Source organism: Marmota flaviventris, chromosome 6 (genome assembly GCF_047511675.1).
Source record: "Marmota flaviventris isolate mMarFla1 chromosome 6, mMarFla1.hap1, whole genome shotgun sequence".
NCBI lineage: Eukaryota > Metazoa > Chordata > Mammalia > Rodentia > Sciuridae > Marmota > Marmota flaviventris.
The window spans coordinates 126,808,561-126,827,155 of NC_092503.1; the positions used below are offsets into that span (position 1 = coordinate 126,808,561).

The 18,595-nt window shown below is 39.0% G+C and overlaps 2 pseudogenes; one reads left to right on the forward strand and one right to left on the reverse strand.

The window, feature by feature from the left end:
- Positions 1 to 403: 403 nt before the first annotated feature.
- Positions 404 to 7,966, reverse strand: LOC114083607 (popy Class I histocompatibility antigen, A-1 alpha chain-like; annotated as a pseudogene).
- A 1,577-nt stretch (positions 7,967 to 9,543) lies between these two features.
- Positions 9,544 to 16,884, forward strand: LOC114082876 (olfactory receptor 12D3-like; annotated as a pseudogene).
- Positions 16,885 to 18,595: the final 1,711 nt, after the last annotated feature.

Below are 18,595 nucleotides of genomic sequence, written 5' to 3' on the forward strand. Positions count from 1 at the left end.
AGCAGGAAGCAGGTCTGATTTTATTGCAGCAGTTACCATGTATATATACTCAGGCAGTAGCTAAGTAGATTATAGGCAGCCACCGATACAATTTCTGGCCACCTGTCCTTGCAGTGAGCAATCGAAGAGTGGACCATGGAGCAAACACAGGGACTGCAACATGCAGCTTCACGCCCAGGGATGTGCCTATAGGGTAAGTGGATTGTCACTTACGCGCCTAGCACAAGGGGAGTGGTTTGCCACCAGATGCCCTTAACATACGCCATGCATGCAATACTCCATGCACTTGTCCACACAGAGGCATCCCAGCCCCGTGTCTGCTGGAACAGGAAAGTCTACAGGGGAAGAGAACACACATAAGTGTGGGGCAGGGGTCTTGATGATCAGGGATGGACTATTCTTATTTCCTTACATTATGCTGATAGCAACACAGACACATAGATATAGTCAGATGTGAACTTCACAATGAGAAATCAGGAGCTCTTGAAACCATCATCAGGATGGAGAGATGTGAACAAATCTTGTATGGTTCAATTCTACCCATGACAGCTGTTTTGCGCTGTAGAATAAAGTAATCATGAACAAATCAGATCAGTACCTATAAGTGGCAACATTCTGAAAGGTTCAAATTTAGAGAGTCCCTGTAACCCAGTCATGTCCTCTTTGCCCCACCTTCTTTCCCTCTTCATGCTTTCCAGTGACTCACCTCTTCAAGTTGTGAGTGACTTATCAGATCCCACAGGAGATATGGCTAAAGGAGAGATTATGGAGTGGGTTAACTCCCCCATGGACTCCCAAATACACTATCCCAAGGGTCTTAGGATCAACCCCTTTAAACTTACAGGCAGGCTGAGCATAGCTCTCTCTTTTTCTACCTTTACAAAGAAAACAAAATCCTGTGAGAGACCTAGGAGGAGACAAGGCCAAAAGGGTACAGGAATGTGCAAATCCTAGACCTAGGGAAGTTTCCAGAACTGTAATTGCAGACCCAGGGAAGGATCAGAAGGCACAAGGACAGGAGGTATGCAGGAACTGAACCAGTTGTCCTCCTGAAAGTCTGACCTCAGCAGGGCTTTCTCTTCTGACTTCTGGCTTTTGGGAAACAAGTCTGTATCACTACAATAACCGGGTGATAAATTTGTCCTTCATTTTCACATTGCTTTACAGTAATGTAAATATCAGTAAACAGGCTCCAAGCTGAGTAAGCACCTGTGTGTGGATGGTACTTCCCAGTCTGTGCTGATCATATTCTGAAAGTCACAATCCTGAATGCTAGAAACTCATGTGTTGAATTCTGAAACATTTAAGTCTCTAAAGTCTAAAATCTTAAAAATCATAACCCTCAACAATTAAAACCCCAAATATTAAAATGCTGAAAGCCGATTTCCCACTGTAAATTCCTTTGTGGGAAAAAGGCTATTTATATTAGAGGGGTAGAAAGAAAAATTCTGGGGAATTGGCCAAGCAATAAAAGCTACAACAAAAACATGTATAAGAGTGTGTCATTTGTCTACATTGGCATCTCTTCAGCTGATGAAGCTTTTAATGAATTAAAGATGTTTTTGTGTGAAGGAGCCAGTGATGTTACTGATAATTATGTACAGATGAAGACGTTTATTTAATGGTGTACAATCACCAGTATTGCTTCTGCTCAGTTTGTGGTGCTTTTGAGTGCATACAGATGGGTTTCCACACACCCCAAACAACACATAAGTGTGGCACAGCAGACTGCAAAAATTAATAGGGAATTATTATATCAGTGTATATCAAATCTTGGAAGAATTCAAAAACAGTATTGCCACATTAAAAAAAATGAATGTGAACATATTCTCCAAGAAAAGCCACAGCTTAAAAGAAAAAAAAAAGCCACTACTCATTATGATATGAGACTTCAGAATATAGATAATGATCATGAAATTGTATCAGTTTTTATGAACTATGTCCATTAATTATTGTATTCTATCCCTGTAATTTTTTTCATATTTCAAGTTCTTCTTAGTTTTCCCCCACTATTTAAAATTATCATCATTATTTAAAATTTTTTCCTGTTTTTTATTTTAACTTTACAACACCTAATAATGGAGGTATAAACTGTATAATGCTTTCAGAGAGTCTCAATTTATTTTATGATTTTTGCAAATGTGACTGTGAAAGTACATTATCAGAATGTTGGCTGTGTGTAAGCATTGTAACATGTATGTAAAAACACTGAAATTTTCTTGATGAATGAAGAAATGTCCTTTTTGTATATCTACATTTGTGAAAGACAAAAACTTCTCAAGGTTTTGACTTTCTTTTTGATAACTGAATATTTGATGGTGATTTCTTGTACATTCTCATTTACCTTGTCAAAAGATTTAGGTTGTATAATACAGTATTTCAGATTACTGCAGGTATAATGCTGGGATACACAGTTACTAACTATAGTGATAGGTATTCACACATTTTGCTTGTTCACCTATTTAGGAATAAGGTTCATCTGCTCATAATTGTTATACTTGTGCAACTGTTGTTAGTATAGCTGCACATTTATTCATTCAAAAATATGTTATTGTATATTTAATGGTGTAAAGTAGATTCTGACATGTTCTGTCATGTCTCTAAAATAAATCCCTTTTGAAAATGCTAATAAATGTCTTTCAGTGAATTAAAATTAAAGTTTTTTTCCCAGACTTATAGTTTTGGAGTTTTAATCTTTTGGAGATTTAAACATTTGAGATTATGGCTTTCAGTATCATGTCTTTTGTGGGTCAAACCCTTCTTAGTTAAAAAGTCAAGAAAAACTACCTGGGGCTTGTATCCCCACTGGGAAAGAAAACTGAGACCTCACCCTTACCCTACCTGAGTTCTTCTTCCTCCACATCATAACAACAGCAACAACTCCAAGGAGAACCAGGCCAGCAACCATTACCACAAAGGTGATGGAGAACTGGGGAGACCTCTCTGGGAAAGGAAGGGAGGATAAGTGACCCTGGCTCTCAGTTTTCAGCCCTGACCCTGCTGAGGGTCTCCAAAGAATGGCTCCTGTTTTCCTGACCACAGGCCCTGTGCCCTCATCCCTCCTTACCCCATCTCAGGATGAGGGGCTCAGGCAGCCCCTCATGCTGCACATGGCACGTGTATCTCTGCTCTTCTCCAGAAGACACCACCACAGCTGCCCATTTCTGGAATTTTCCATCCCCTGCAGGCCTGGTCTCCACAAGCTCCATTTCCTGGGTTTGGTCCTCCCCACCCCGTTGCCAAGTTAGGGTGATCTCCCCAGGGTAGAACCCCAGAGCCCAGCACCTCAGGGTGACCTCATGGTCAGAGATGGGGTGGTGGGTGACATATGTCAATGGGGGATCTGCAGATAAGACTCAGTTAATTGGGACATTTTGCATGGGGCACCGAAGAATGGACAGGACAATAGGTGTGAGGTGGGAGCACAACACCCAGACACTAAGCAGGATTCAGGAATCTGGGATAATATTCCTACTTTTTCTTATGTTCTAGAATCAGGGTGAGACAGCCAAGAGGAAGATGCTCCAAGCTTCTAAGAAATACTTTAGATTCTGAACTGAGTGGAGGCTGACAGCTGAGGAAAAGATGGCCTCATACTTCCAAAGTCATTGCGTTGGGATAAAGAAAAAGCCTGAAAGTCACCCTGGTATGCCCGAGGTTGCTGCCAGAGTCAAAGGAAACTGATCACTTATTTTAAGGATTGTCTTCCCTCCAGCCCTAGGACCCCTTGGTGTAATTAAGAGAAGTGTGGTTCTTAGAATCACTCTCTGGTACAGCTTTTGGAAACCAAGTTGAACTCATACCCTTTTGGATCAGAGGGAGGACAGTTTTCTTTACTTGCAAGAGGCGCATGGGGGAATGTACAGGAGATCTCCAAGTTGCCCGCTGCCACTGATACCTGCGCGCTGCAGCGTCTCCTTCCCGTTCCCCAGGTGCTTGCGGAGTGTCTCCACGCACCCCCATTCCAGGAAGGCCCTGTTTGTCTCCGTCACTCCCTCGGCCTCCCACTTGCGCTGGGTGATCTGAGCTGCCATGTTTGCCACGGCCCAGGAGCGTAGGTCATCATTCAGAGCAATGTAATTGGTGCCGTCATAGGCGTACTGCCAGTACCCATGGAGGAGGCGCCAGTCTGGTCCCACGTGGAACCCGTGCACCCTCTGTAAGGTGTGAGACACTGATCCAGTCCGCGATTAGGTTCCCCCCACTTACTCCCGCCCACGCTTCAGACGACTGGAGGTGACTAGTGAGATCTTTTCCATACCCAAAACAGTAAATGAAACCAGAGCCCCACATTTTTCATAGGTTAAAGAAGATGAGCAGGTCTCACACTATTGCCATGAGTCTCAGACCATGAGGAGATTCTGGAGGATTTGGCAGGGAAGTGGGAGAAGAGGAGGGGTTGTTACTTGGAACCTTGGCCAGAGGTCACTCACCTTCCTTGCTCTGGTTGTAGTAGCTGAGCAGAATCTTCAGGCCTTCTAGGTAAATCTGCTGTAGCCCTCTAGCATATTGTGTCTCCCGGTGCCAATACTCCCTCCCCTCCAGCTCCATCCAAGATGTCTGTGGCTCCATCCTCCCAATTGAGGCGTGGAACTCAAATCGCAAGAAAGGCGTGTGGTCTACTTAGCCTATTTCCATGATGTGAGTCTCCCCGGAGGGGTCGCCACAAGGCAGTGATGAGAAACTTTAGAGAATGGGAACCTGGGGGAGGGGAGCGATTGAGACCTAGCGCTGGACCTTGGGTCCCAGGCTAAGAAAGCCTGGAATGAAGTAGCAGGGCTCCAGGGCTTGTGAGATGGGAAGCGCGGGGAGGCAGAAGGGAGTGAGGGAAGGGGCCACTCACTACTCAGGAGATGGGGACCCAGGGAGGGGTGTGGGTTTGTGGTTAAGAAGACCCGGCTTCCCAGAGTTCTGCGTTGGCTCAGGGTGGTCTCCTTGCCTCTCCCCAACAGAGGTCTTTTTTTTTTTTTTTTTTTTCCCTGATCTCGCACTCACCAGCCCAAGTATCTGTCAGTGCCAGGGCTCCCAACAGCAGTAGGAGAAGGGCTCCATGGCTCTGATCCTTCCAGTTTGGGGACAATCAGTCCCGCTCCCTCCCTTTGGATTTCATAACCAGGAACCGAAGGCCTCGCTGACTGGCTTCTCTATGAATCCTACCCGCAATAGGGGTACTGGGGCCCTATCACGAGTTCCAGGCAGAAGCAAAAGTGAAAACTGAGGAAATCCCCAAGGTATTTCCCAACTCTAGGCTACTTTACACACCCTCTTAGGTCCGGGGACCCTGAGAGCCATGCCAGGGACCTGGGGATTTTGCCTAGTTTAAGCTCTCTACTCTTGCCATGAAGACTTTTTAGGCACTTAGTCTTTCAGAGTCCTGCCTCAGGTGCTAAGTCAGCAGTTCTTAAACATTTTGGTTTCAGGATCTCTTAATTCTTAATTTTTAGGAATTAAGTAGGCTCCCCAAGGTAATTTTGTTTATGTGTATTATAGTTATCAATATTTATCACATTAGAAATTAAACCTTTTAAAAATAATCTATCTAGCAAATTAATAACTTATTGCGTGTTAACAGAAAAATAGTTTTAGAGAAATAACTATTTTTTAAAAATAAAGTAATAAAGTGGAAGCTGGACCTTCTTTACACTTCACATTTTTATAAGTCCTTTTCATGTCTGTTTTGTTAGAAGACCTATGTACTTTTGTATCTATTTCTGCATTTAACCTATGATTTTGATTGAAATATATGAAAAAAGCTAACCTCATACCAGTATGTAAGAGGAACCACTTTTAATAATGTTTTTGGATAATTGTGGGTATTCATCTTTGAATGAATACCTAAAATAACATGTCAACTTCTTAAAGGTTATTTGCAATGCAGATCCTGAAGCACTGTCACTGAACTTTTGAAATTCTGTTGAATTAAAATGTATAGATGTGTCTATAGATTTTAATGTCAGTCAGATATACAAGTCTAAATAATCATAGTTTTTCTGTCATTCATTCTTTCAAGTAAAAGTGATATTGTATAAAACAAACTGATACTGTTTATAAAATGATTTCATTGACATAAACATCCCAATTTGGGATGTAGTAGGCTTTATGCATATTTCCCACTTAATCATATATTTTAAAAAATGTGAACCCTAGACTAGAGATTTACTGTAGTTAATATTTTTTAATCCTTCAATCTAGGCATGTTTAAATGAAAGTGACTTCTTCTTCTTCTGTAATTAAGAGGTGGTAAAAAAATTACAATAACTACTCTTAACATTTAGTACTGTAGCTCCATTCTTGCTGAATTTTATTTCATTGAAAATAATGTTTTAGTAATGTTATAAAAATAGTTTTGACCTTGTGGATCCTGTGAAAGGATCTCAGAAATTATAAGGGTTCCATATACAACACTTTGAGAACTGCTGCTCTGAGTAAACCACAGAGAGTACTCCACTGCCCCCATCCTCTTTGCCACTTCATTTCCCAGAATTTCTCTTCTTTAGATGGGTTCCTGCTTCTCAAACTTCGTGCTCTATCCCTGGACTATTCTAGAGGATAATTCATCCCCTAAAAATTTGATGTGAACAAAGTGTCTTCAGTCTGAGAATAGAACTGAAGGAACATGTGTTTTTCTTTTTGGAACTGGGGACACTTTGTTTTTAAAGGCATTAGATAAGAGATTCACTCATGACCCATTGCAGTTCTATGTATTCATACTCCAGACAGAAATATTATGCAATCTGTGCAAGAAATAATATTGGCCCTTTCATTTTAAATGGATCTTATTTACTTAACCTGTGGCCCAGATAGCATCAAGAGCAGTTAACTTAGTCCATGAGGTTGCTATATATAAAAAATGTACTATACACTGGATAGCTTATAAACAATAGAAACTTATTTGTCACATTTCTCAAGGTCAGGAAGTTCAGAATCAAGGTTTTGGACAATCTGTGTGGTGAGTACCCTCTTCCTCATAAATAGCTGGTTTTTTTCACTATATCACTGAATGGTGAACAAGGGGCTAGGGAGATTTTATAATGAATGGGATTAGAACTATCACAGAACTTTTGTAAGAGCTCTGCTCTCATAATCCAATCACATACAGTAAATCCCACTTACAAATACCATCTCATTGGGGATTATCTTTCAACATATGAATTTTGGGGATACATAAACTTTTAGTCATTTCATTTCAGCATTGTTGTACAAGAAAACATTCTAAAATAATGAAATTGTAATCAATCTGCAGTCCAGGATGATAACCACAGTTAGCATGTGGTTATTGAGCACCTGAAATGTTGCTAGAGTGCTAAACAGTTCACTTTTTAAATTTTATTCATTTTAAATATAAATAGCCACATGTAACTACTAGATATCGATTTTGACAGTGCTTATCTGAAGTCTTCAGTTTACAATCTCCTATTCCAAAAAAAAGATACATTGTGATTTATAGATTGAAGTACAACCCTCATATGGTCCATGAATGATTGGTTTCAGGGCCACCCCCCAACCCAGGGATATAAAAATTCACAGATGCTTAGGCCTTATAAAATGTTAGGTGGGGGAAGATGGCAGAAGTGAATTGAGCAGGAAGTCCCAAAGATTTCCTCACAACAAAGAAAGGAGGCAGAGAATAAAAGCAGACTTTGGAGATGGGTAATAAAATAAATGCTCTAAGACTCAACTACATAGTCTGAGACCTGGAGAGTCTGAAAAGTTGGTTACCAGAGGAGAAAACAAAACTCAAGAGTATTCTAACCTGAACCTGTGGATTATGTGTGTGTGTTGGGCACATCAGAGAAAGAAAGAGAGAATGGTGAATGGACATTCTTTTAAACTCACTCACTTAAAACAATTGTTGAAAAACTGTTGAAAAGATTAATAAAATTTAAAATTCAGAAAGTACTTTAAAATAGCACAAATCACTTACAACCACATCATAAAGATGAAGCTGAGGGTGTGGTGCAGCCATCTTTTGGAGCCTGCAGCCCACCAGTTGTCCTCTTAAATCAGCACAACATCTTTCCCTACCTACACAGCTGCAATGTAAACCAGAGGGAAGCCCCCACTGCAGTAGGCTCTTTTAAGAATCTGGACAGAAATTACTTCTAGAGGGACCTCTACTAGCCTTAAGTCTCTGAAAGTCCCTCCTTACTGTCCAATTCCCCCTGAACAAAGGAATGGAGTGAGCTGGTGGGGACCTGGGCTGAGGAAGTGTACCTCACCCTGCTCAGCCTCCTGGGACCCAGGCAAGGGCGAAAGCTCTGCACAGGCTTATTGAACTCAAAGGCTACAATGAAGCCCCTTTGGCCCCAAAACTAAAGAAAGTTGATTTACCAGGCCCTAACCTCTAGTACTTAGAGGAAGCATCATGGGAAGCCCAGGGATAGTCCCTGGGATTGCAGTACCATATTAGAGGTAAGCTGCCTGAATATCCAGTGACTAACAGACCCAGTGGGAAATTGGCAGAGGCTACACAGTAGGAAGGGTTGGATATATCCACAATACGTGCATGGCTTGATTCCTGATCATAACTGGCAAGCGACAGGGCATTATTTGGATACTTGCAGGAACTTACACCAGACTTTTTAAGCACAGAAAATCAATCCCTACCATTCATAACCTGGGGAAATGTAAACTGGATTGCAGGTGAACCACCAGAGACCCTTCATCACAGCATCTCAGAGAGCAGAGGCAGCAGGGGGAACACCTCTGTACCACAGAACACCTGTTGAAAATCCACAACCAGTGTTCTGCACACACAGAAGGCTATCAGGATCTTCAATACCATGAAAAGAATCTAGTAGAGGGGAACAAATAGACTGGTGACCAATAGCAAACACAGGGACACATCAGAGTCTGCATCCTGAACTTCTGCAGCATTAGAATCAGCCCACTCACAACACTACACCCTCCTAGAATATGAACAACTGTAGTGTCAACTTAGATTATATAAATAACTTCTTAACTTGAATGATAATTGTTAATGCAATAGTCAACATTGTATCTCCAACCCATTTGAATATATTTCATATAATGGTATAAAGGATTAATTGGAACCAATCTTCCTAGCATTGTTTTTCTAGCTCTAGTTTATTCTTGCTTCTCTTACCCCATACTCATCCTCTTGCTACTACCTTAAATAATACCCATTCACTTATTTCTCCTTTCTACCTTTGTGTAAGTACCCTTTTATAGTTTTTATTACCCCCTTCACTTACTTTTTTTTTCTGTTTTTTCCTTCCCCCATTTGCCTGCACTTTTTTCCTCTCATCTTTTAGAACTTACTTAAGGTTATAGTAAGTTTACTAAATTTAACTACTAAATTAATTCTTATATAATTAATGAAATTTTACTTACTATATAACTTTTATAGTAAGTGTACTAAATTTAACGACTAGATTATTTTTTTTACCTGTTACAGAACTTTATTATAGGTTTATACCTAAATTTGAGGAACTACAGTGAATAATTGCAATAAGTTTTTGTTCTTACAAGGTTGTATTGTACAAAATTAGGGTCAGAAGTGATTATAATTAAGAGGGCTCGATGGTATCTCTTAAAGTGGAGCTGGTATTGGGACCAGCAGAAGTCACACATTGAATTAAAGTATTGCTATCTAGACATCCATCCAACCCAGGGCTCTTAACAAATAGAAGCTCCATAGTAGTTATTCACTTAAAAGAAGAAGTCAGAACTATACTTATAGATGGGTAGATATAAAAACAATGTAAAAAATCAAGGGAACAAACCATCCCAAACAGCCCATAATGCTCCAACAATTGACTTCATTGATACTACAATGGAGGAAATGTCAGAGATTTATAAAATTCATAAACATTCTATGAACTAAAAGATGATGTAAAGAGTGAAATCAGAGAGGAAATACAGGAGGTGAAATATTACTTCAATAAAGAGAATTAAAATGAAAATCCTTAAATGAAGGAATCAATAAATCAAATTAAAATTTCAATAAAAAGCATCACCAGCAGACTAGACATCTTTGAGGACAGTTTTTCATACCTCAAAGATGAAGTATATAATCTTGAAATTACAGTTGACCATAAGGAAAAGTGTTACAAAACCACAAATACATTATTCAAGAAATCTGGGATATCCTTAAAAGGCCAATTTTAAGGTTTATTGGGATAGATGAAGGCTCTGATATACAAACTAAAGGAACACACAATTTTTTTCAATGAAATAATAGAAAAATTTCCAAAAATTAAGAATGAAATGGAAATTAAAACACAAAAGGTATATAGTACTCAAAATACACAAAATCAAAACAGAGCCACTCCAAGTCACATTATTATGAAAATGCGTAACATACTGAATAACAATAGAATTTAAAAGGCTCACAGAGAAAAATGACTGGTCACATTTAGAAGTAAGTCAATCCAGATTTCAACTGATTCCTCAACCCAGACCCTAAAAGCAAGGAGAACTTGGAATAGCATATACCAAACTTGAAATGAAAATAGATACTAACCAAGAATACTATCCACAGAAAAATTAACTTCATAATTGAGGATGAAAATAAAAAAAAAAAACTTTCCATAATAAATAAAGCAAAAAGAATTTATAACTAGAAAGCTGGGACTATAAAGCATACTTGATATAATATTTCATGAAGAAGAAATGAAAAATAAAAGTGAAAACAAGCAAAGAGAGGAACAACACTAGAAGAATAATCAAAGGATAATTGAATTCAACTTAAACAATAGTAATATATCAAAATGGCAGGAAATAAAAATCATCTTTCCATAATAACATTGAATGTAAATCATCTTAACTCTTCAATTAAAAGACATAGGTTGGCATATTGAAATAAAAAACAAGACCCGACAACATGTTCTCTGCAAAAGACTCACATCACAGGCAAAGAATCCACAGTCAGAAAATGAAAGAATTGGGGGGAAAAAAAAAAAACATACCACTCACATGGATCTCATGAACAAGGAGGGGTTGCCATTTTTACATCAGATAAAGGGGATTTAAAGACATAATTAATCATAAGAGATGAGATCATTTTATATTGCTTAAGAGAATCATCTATCAATAAGATATAACAATTGTAAATATTTATGCCTGAAACAATGAAGTATCTACTTACATTAAATAAACTCTTTTCAACATTAAGAATCAAACAGACCACAGTACAATAATACTGGGTGACTTTTAACAGTGGATAGATCATCCAAACAAAAATTAAGTAAAGATTCTATATAGCTAAATTATACAATGAATACTCTGGGGCTAACAGACATCTTTAGAATACTTCATCCCTCAATGACTGAATTCACTTTCTTCTTAACAGCACATTGAGTATTTTCTAAAATAGACCACATTTAGGTCACAACGCAAATTTTAGCAAATGCAAAACAACAGAGGTAACACTTTGCATTCTTATCAGATCCTCCTCTATAATTGTGCTGGTCAGATCCTCTAGCCACAGCAGCAAAAAAGCTGACTAAAACAAACAATAAGATAAAAAACAGAAGCTACTCTAACACCTGGAGATTAAGTAATATACTCTTGGATGATGAATAGATAGCAGAAGAAATTAGGAGACGTATAAAAAATACTTAGATCTGAGAACAGTGATACAATGTACCAAAATCTCTGGAAAACTATGTTCTAAGAGGAAAGTTCATGGCATTGACTCCAGGAAGCCATGGGTGAATACATGAGGGTTCTCTCTCTCTCTCTCTCTCTCTCTCTCTCTCTCTCTCTCTCTCTCTGTATGTGTGTGTGTGTGTGTGTGTGTGTGTATATATATATATATATATATATATATATATATATATATATATATATATATATATATATGCAGGCATGGGCTCCATTTTGCATAGTATAGAAATTCAATCAGTCTGATTGGCTTGCCTCTATTTTTGAAACTACTTTCTATATCCTGTGTATTTTTTTTCTTTGTTCTATTTTTCTTAGCTTTTATTTCTCAGCCAGCCCATTTCACTGCCTGTGCAGGATGCAAGTGAGAATTGACCTCATACATTAAATGAATGGAAAGATATCAAATAAATAAAATAACATGACAGCTTAAGGCCTTAGAAAAAGAAGAACAAACCAACGCCAAAATCAGTAGAAGAAGGAAAATGAGACAGAATGTCCCCATGCCATGTGCCCCAGATCCCAAAGGTCAAGCTATAAGATTTGTTTGCCAGTTGAATTTTAGTATTGCTTTGGTCCTATCCTTTTTTTTTTCTATGCCCCTAAATGTGAATGAAATAGTTTACTCTGTACTTTTATATTTTGGATACTTATAAATTATTTTTGATTTTTACAGGTGCTTACAATGTAAGCTTGTCCTGAGTCTCAGAGGAGACTTTGGACTCGAACTTTTGGGCAATATGCAACTGTTGAGACTATGGGGACTTGTGGTATGCCACCCATGAAGCTACTTGAGTGGTCTTTTACTCGATACTGAACAATGGGGACATAGATCTCCCCTTGGGAAATGATCCTGGGCATTCCTGTGTGTAGATGGCCCAAGGTGTGATATCTCTGCCCTCACTGTATCAATGGAGCAGCTCTCATAGCCCTGGACTTGGATGTTACCCATTAGGCTTATACAGCCCACTTTCTACCTTATTTGGCAAAAGAATATTCCATCAAAATTCTTTTGAAGCCCTCTTTGTATAAATATTGAAAATGTAGGTTTTTGCTCTCTCTCTCTCTCTCTTTCCTTCCAGTGTTGAAGCAGGACCCTTAAGATATCAGAGCCATTCTCCCCCTGCATTTCAAAATTATTTCTGTGTCATGTGATTTTTCACTATATTTCTCAGCCAGCATATTTCACACAAAGGAAACCCAAAATTCATAGCCCACGTGGGATGCGAGAGAGAAGTATAGGAATTGATAAGAGTAAGAATTGAAGGGACTCTTGAAAATGTATAAAATGTATTTGTGTTTTGGTATTGTCATGAGCTTTTGGGGATCAAGGGAAGATTGTTATGGTTTGGATGTGAGGCATTCCCCAAAACTTTATGTATGCGACAATGCAAGAACATTCGGAGGTGAAATGATTGGGTTATGAGAGCCTAACCCATTGGTAGGCAGTAGCTAGCAATGGGCAGTGAAATGCATGGCTAGGTCACAAGTGTTCTTTAAATTACTTTAGGGTCATTTTTCGGGGGGGAATGGTACTGGGGTTTGAACTTAGGGGTACTCTACCACTGAGCCACATCTCCAGACCTATTTTTTATTTTATTTAGAGACAGGGTCTCACTGAGTTGCTTAGAGCCTTGCTGTTGCTGAAACTGGCTTTGAACTCACAATCCCACTGTCTCAGCCTCCCGAGCTGCAGGGAGCACCTGGCTAGGGTCTTCTTTAAACTACTTTCAAAATGGCTTAGAAAGCAAAGGGTGGTAGTTAATTTCTATAAAATAAACAGAAGCAAAGGAGCTAATGGGAAAACATGTCAAAAGAAAAAGATTAATGGGACTAACTCTTGACACTGTCCATTGATGTTGAGGTGAAGCTAGAATTTAAAGGTATAGGTCTCTCTATTTGTCTGGGAAGGAAGATTCCTTTCACAGTGCAGGCACACTAAGGTAAATTCTGACCAGCTATTGATCCCAGTACCCACATTAACATGCAATTGACTTGCAGATGAAACCTCCCTGACAGGATGACCATCATGACAGTTCTGGAGAGGATCAACTAAGGTCAAAACCTCCACCATCTGATGTGAAGGAGGAGTTGAACACCTGATTGCCAAAGAGTACAGAAGGTGGTGCCTAGATATCTTGGTAAATTTCAAACACTAATGAATTTGAAATAGCATTGGTATTGAGATGATGGAGGGTTGAAATTATTAATAAAGACAAAACCTAGTGTTACAGTTAGGAGAATGTGGCTAAGGTAGGATGCAATGATTACCATACTATTGAATCTTAAGGAAGAGGGGAGGTAAAGGATGCTCAAGGAAAGTGGCACGCATGAGTGAAATCCCTGTTGGAGAACAGTTTGGCACATTTGTGGAATTGAAAACTACCAAGGATGATCAGATTTGAGGAATAGCAAAGCTTAGACTGCAGAGCTAAGCCACAGATGGATCCTGGAGGGTTTGTAAGCAAATGCAATTAGAAGATATTAAAGTGGTTCAAATAGAAATGTTACATTATAACATTTGGGCTATTTCCAACTTTAAATATTATGGATAATAATTCTATAAACACAGTTTTTTTTTTTTTTTTTTCTGGGAAGAATACCCAGATGTACAATTGTTGGGTCATATGATAGGTTCATTTTTAACTTAGTAAGAAAGTGACATACTTTTCAATATGGCTAAGCATGTACATCTTGGCTAATGTTAAATTTGTGATCCAGTTTCCCTGCATCCTTACTAGTATTTGGTGTCATCACTATTTTTATTCTAGCCATTTTGCTAGATGTGTTGTGATATCTTTCCATTATTTTAATTTGCACTGTGCTAATGAAAAAATGAACGTCTTTTCATGTGGTAGTCTGCTATCTGCATGTCATTTTCTGTTCATATCTATTTATGTGTTTTATGATTGTTTATTGGACTTTTTGGTTTTATACTGTTAAGTTTTTAGAGCTCTATGGAATATGTGGTTTGGAAATATTTTCTCCCAGTCTGCAACTTGTCTCTTTCCATTCTTTTAGTGGAGTGTTTTGCAGAGCAATATTTTTGGAGTGTGCGTGTGGTGAGGTAATTGTTTAAAATTTCCTCTTTATGGGTCATGCCTTGGGCTTAAAGTTTGAGAATTCTTCATCAAGCTCTAGATTGTTGAGTCCCATGACTAAACACTCAAGATCACTCCAGGTGAACTGGGCTGGCATGAAATAATCACACAGACACAGAGAAATACCTTTTGCTTTTGGTCTTGTGATAGCTCCTCTGACCTTAGGGGTCTGTGGAAAGAGAGAGAGCAAGGAGCACCCGCTGAACCATTTTACTGAGGAGAAGTCATTCAAATGAGGCAAAGAGTCAGGTTTCAGGGGGCTGAATCTGGCAGGTTGACTGACATCTAGGAAGGCCACACCCAAAATCAGAGAAAAAGAAAGGGACACACAAAGGATGTTTCCATGGAACATTCTATCCCAAACAGGGCAAAGAGGAAATATACAAAGGAATAGATGAGCATAGCTCAATCCATAAGGTGACATGCCTATGTCTGAATAGGTGTCCTCAACCTCCAGGACCCGGGCAATGTCCAGGTCACTAAGAGATGTAGTGACAGTCAGAACCTCTCCACTTAGGGAAGGAGGATGCGAATCATTCAGACTGGCAACCCATAGCTAATGATGCAAATTCTGCTGTTTTTTTAACCCTTTTATTTACACAATAACTTGAATTTTGTGGGCTTTTATGTCTCTTAGTTTCACTGAAGGTTTAGGTTGTCAAGAAGGATGTGTTTATCTCTTGTGAAATTTTTGCACCTTAGAAGTGGAAAAAATCTTACTAAATTACACCTATATTACTGCTAGAACCTGCAATCAAAAATTGAATAGCTATTTCCTTTGTATGTTTAAAACTTATCTAAACTCTAATTCTAATTCTATACATGAGGTTGTGGTCAGGTCCCACATATATAAAAAGTTCCCTTTATCCATATCTGATCTATTCATAATATGATGCTTTTATTAGTCTAATGTCATTTTATTGATGTACTAGGTATGTTGACCTTCCTTAATTTTGTTGTTCATAAACCAGCTTTACTATTTATTTTTGGGTGCTGGGGATAGAACCCAGGATTTCTAGCATGCTAGATAGGTGCCCTACCACTGAGCTATATCCCCATCTCTTTGCTATTCTTAAACATTACTGATACTGTAGTTCACCCCTAGATTAATTCAAATAGTAAACTTGCTTAACTTAAGCCCCACAGCTTAAAATTAAGTATTAGAAAAAAATAACTAATTAGTTTTTTATTTGCTCCCCAGAGGGATACAGAATGTCACTATAGTGGATGAATTTCTTTTACTCAGCCTGACCAGTATTCAGGAGCTGCAGCCAGTCTACTTTGGGAGGTTCATAATTATTTACCTGATCAACTTGGTTGGAAATGGAGCGATAATAATGATTATAATTTTGGAACCCAAACTCCACACCCCTATGTATTTCTTTTCGGGAAACCTTTCTTGTTTGGATATTTGTTATTCTTTGGTGACACTGCCCAAGGTGCTTATGAACCTGCTCTCCACTCACAGGGCCGTATCTTTCCTTGGCTCAGCTACACTTCTTCCACTTTCTGGGAAGTACTCAGGCCATCTTGCCAGCAGTGATGGCCTTTGACCATGTTGTGGACATCTGCAACCCATTTCTCTACACTGTCATCATGAACCCCCAGCTGGTGTTCTGTTGGCAGCTGTGGCATGGCTCATTAGCTTCTTCTATGCTCTGATGCATTCTGTCATGACTGCACAACTGGACTTTTGCCATTCTCTGAAACTCAACCACTGATGTTGTGAAACCCCTCCTGAAACCACTGTGATGTGAAATCCCTCCTGAAACTGGCCTGCAGTATCACAGAACTCAACCAGTGGCTTCTTTCTGTTGTCACAGGGAGTATATCTATGGGAGCTTTCTTTCTCACACTCCTCTCCTACATTATTGGCTTCCTTGTGTTGAAGAACAGGTCCTGCAGAATACTCCATAAGGCTCTGCCCACTTGTGCCTCCCATTTTTTTGTGGTATGTCGCTTTTATGGACATGTAGTTTTTACATATATTCTTCCTGCTTCAGCCACGTCCATGAGTGAGGACCAGAAAGTGGCTGTCATATACAGTGCAGTCACCCCAGTGCTGAATCCACTGATATACACCGTTAGGAATAAAGAAGTGATGTTGGCTCTGAAGAAAATTTTTGGGAGGAAGCTCTTTAAAGACTGCTATTAGCACTTAGGGGACTAAAAAAACTTATATCTGTTTTACATTAAGATTTTCATGACTTCACTATAATAAATAATTCTTTATTTGTTTTTCTATTTTTCTCTCAGGAATTTTGTGCATGCATTATATCATGGAGTTCCACAAACATAGGAGTGAACAAACCAAATTCCACAATCTCATAAAAGTTACCTTTAAATGTGGTGGGGGAATATAATAAACAAACCCATAAGTACCCATTATCAGGGTAATTAAGACCAATGGAGAACTAAAAGAGTAGGATGAAAAGGGAAGGATGAGAGTAGGAACCTGATGTATAATAAAGAACTTGTCTGGTCGTTGTCTCTGGTTCCTAGTATAGAGCTTCTAAAAACCTAGGAATTTCCCAAGTGGCAGAAGTGTCTTGGTTATTCATGAACCACCTGGATCATACTTGTTTATCCTCATGTCATGATTTGTGGTAGGCCCCAGGATAGCTTAGGATGGGGGCTGACCATGCTCGAATGATTATCCAGGTCATTGGAGATTTGGGGCTTTGAATCATGGTGATAGTATCCTGACCTTCACGAGATGAGGAGGGAGGCTAGAGATTGAGTTTAGCTACATGGTCAATAATTCAATCAACTATGCCTATGTAAGAAAGCCTAAGTAGAAACTTGACACTAAAGTTCAGGGATGCTTCTTGGATGGCAGTATTGTCCATAGTTTTGAACACCAGTGTGCCAGAAGAATAATGTACCTTAACAAGACAGAAAGTTTGCATTTGATACCCTCACAGAGCTTGCTTGATATATCTCCCCTTTGTGTATTCTTTTCTGTGATAAAACTGTAATCATAAGCATATCACTTTCCTCAGTCCTGTGAGTCACTTGTGGGTGTGCTAGAGACCTCCAAATTTGTAGCCAGATATCCATGGGTGAGGATGATCATTTCTGATCCTGAAACCTACAGATTATACCTGGAATAAGGACAGTCTTTTGGAGGACTGTGCTCATAACCTGTGAAATTTGGTCTAATTTCATGTAGATGGTATCAGAAGTCATTACAGTCTTTCACTCTTCTCTCTTACACAGACACTTGTACCTGTGTGCACATACATGTACTCCCCCATATCCTTAAACTATCTCAATTCTTCTACACTTTTCAGCCATATGTTATTCTGATAATATGATGATGCTGGCCCACAGGTATGAGCTGATTGTTGGTGGAGAGAAACACTGTATTCCCTTAGAGATGTGATTAGTAGAATATCTGTCAGACAAAAATGGATGAAATTATTGTAGCAGGCAGCAAAGTTGGAATGACAATTGGGGAATTTTGACCTACATGGTTAATGCTAATGACAAACTGATCATGGGAAATGTTCTATTCAAACCAGTATGAATATTGACTGCTTGCTTGGTATCAGGAGTGGATGAGCTAAAAGTTGATATTAACTGATTCAATGGAAAAAAAAAATCACAATTCCTCCCTCACTTAAGTTCCCAGTCCTGAGCCAGTTCTCAGAGGCTGTCAATTGATGGAGATGCAGGGTACTTGTGAAGGAAGACCTGCAGTGCCACAGAAAGAATATATAGTAACAGAATTCTCCTAGCTTTTGTCCAAAAGAGAGCTTTGTCTGTTTATCTGAATGATTGCACACTTTGGAAAGACAAATATTCAGGTCTTTTAAAAGCTTTGGTTACAAAGCTTTAACCAAGACAGCAACAGGTAGCACAGA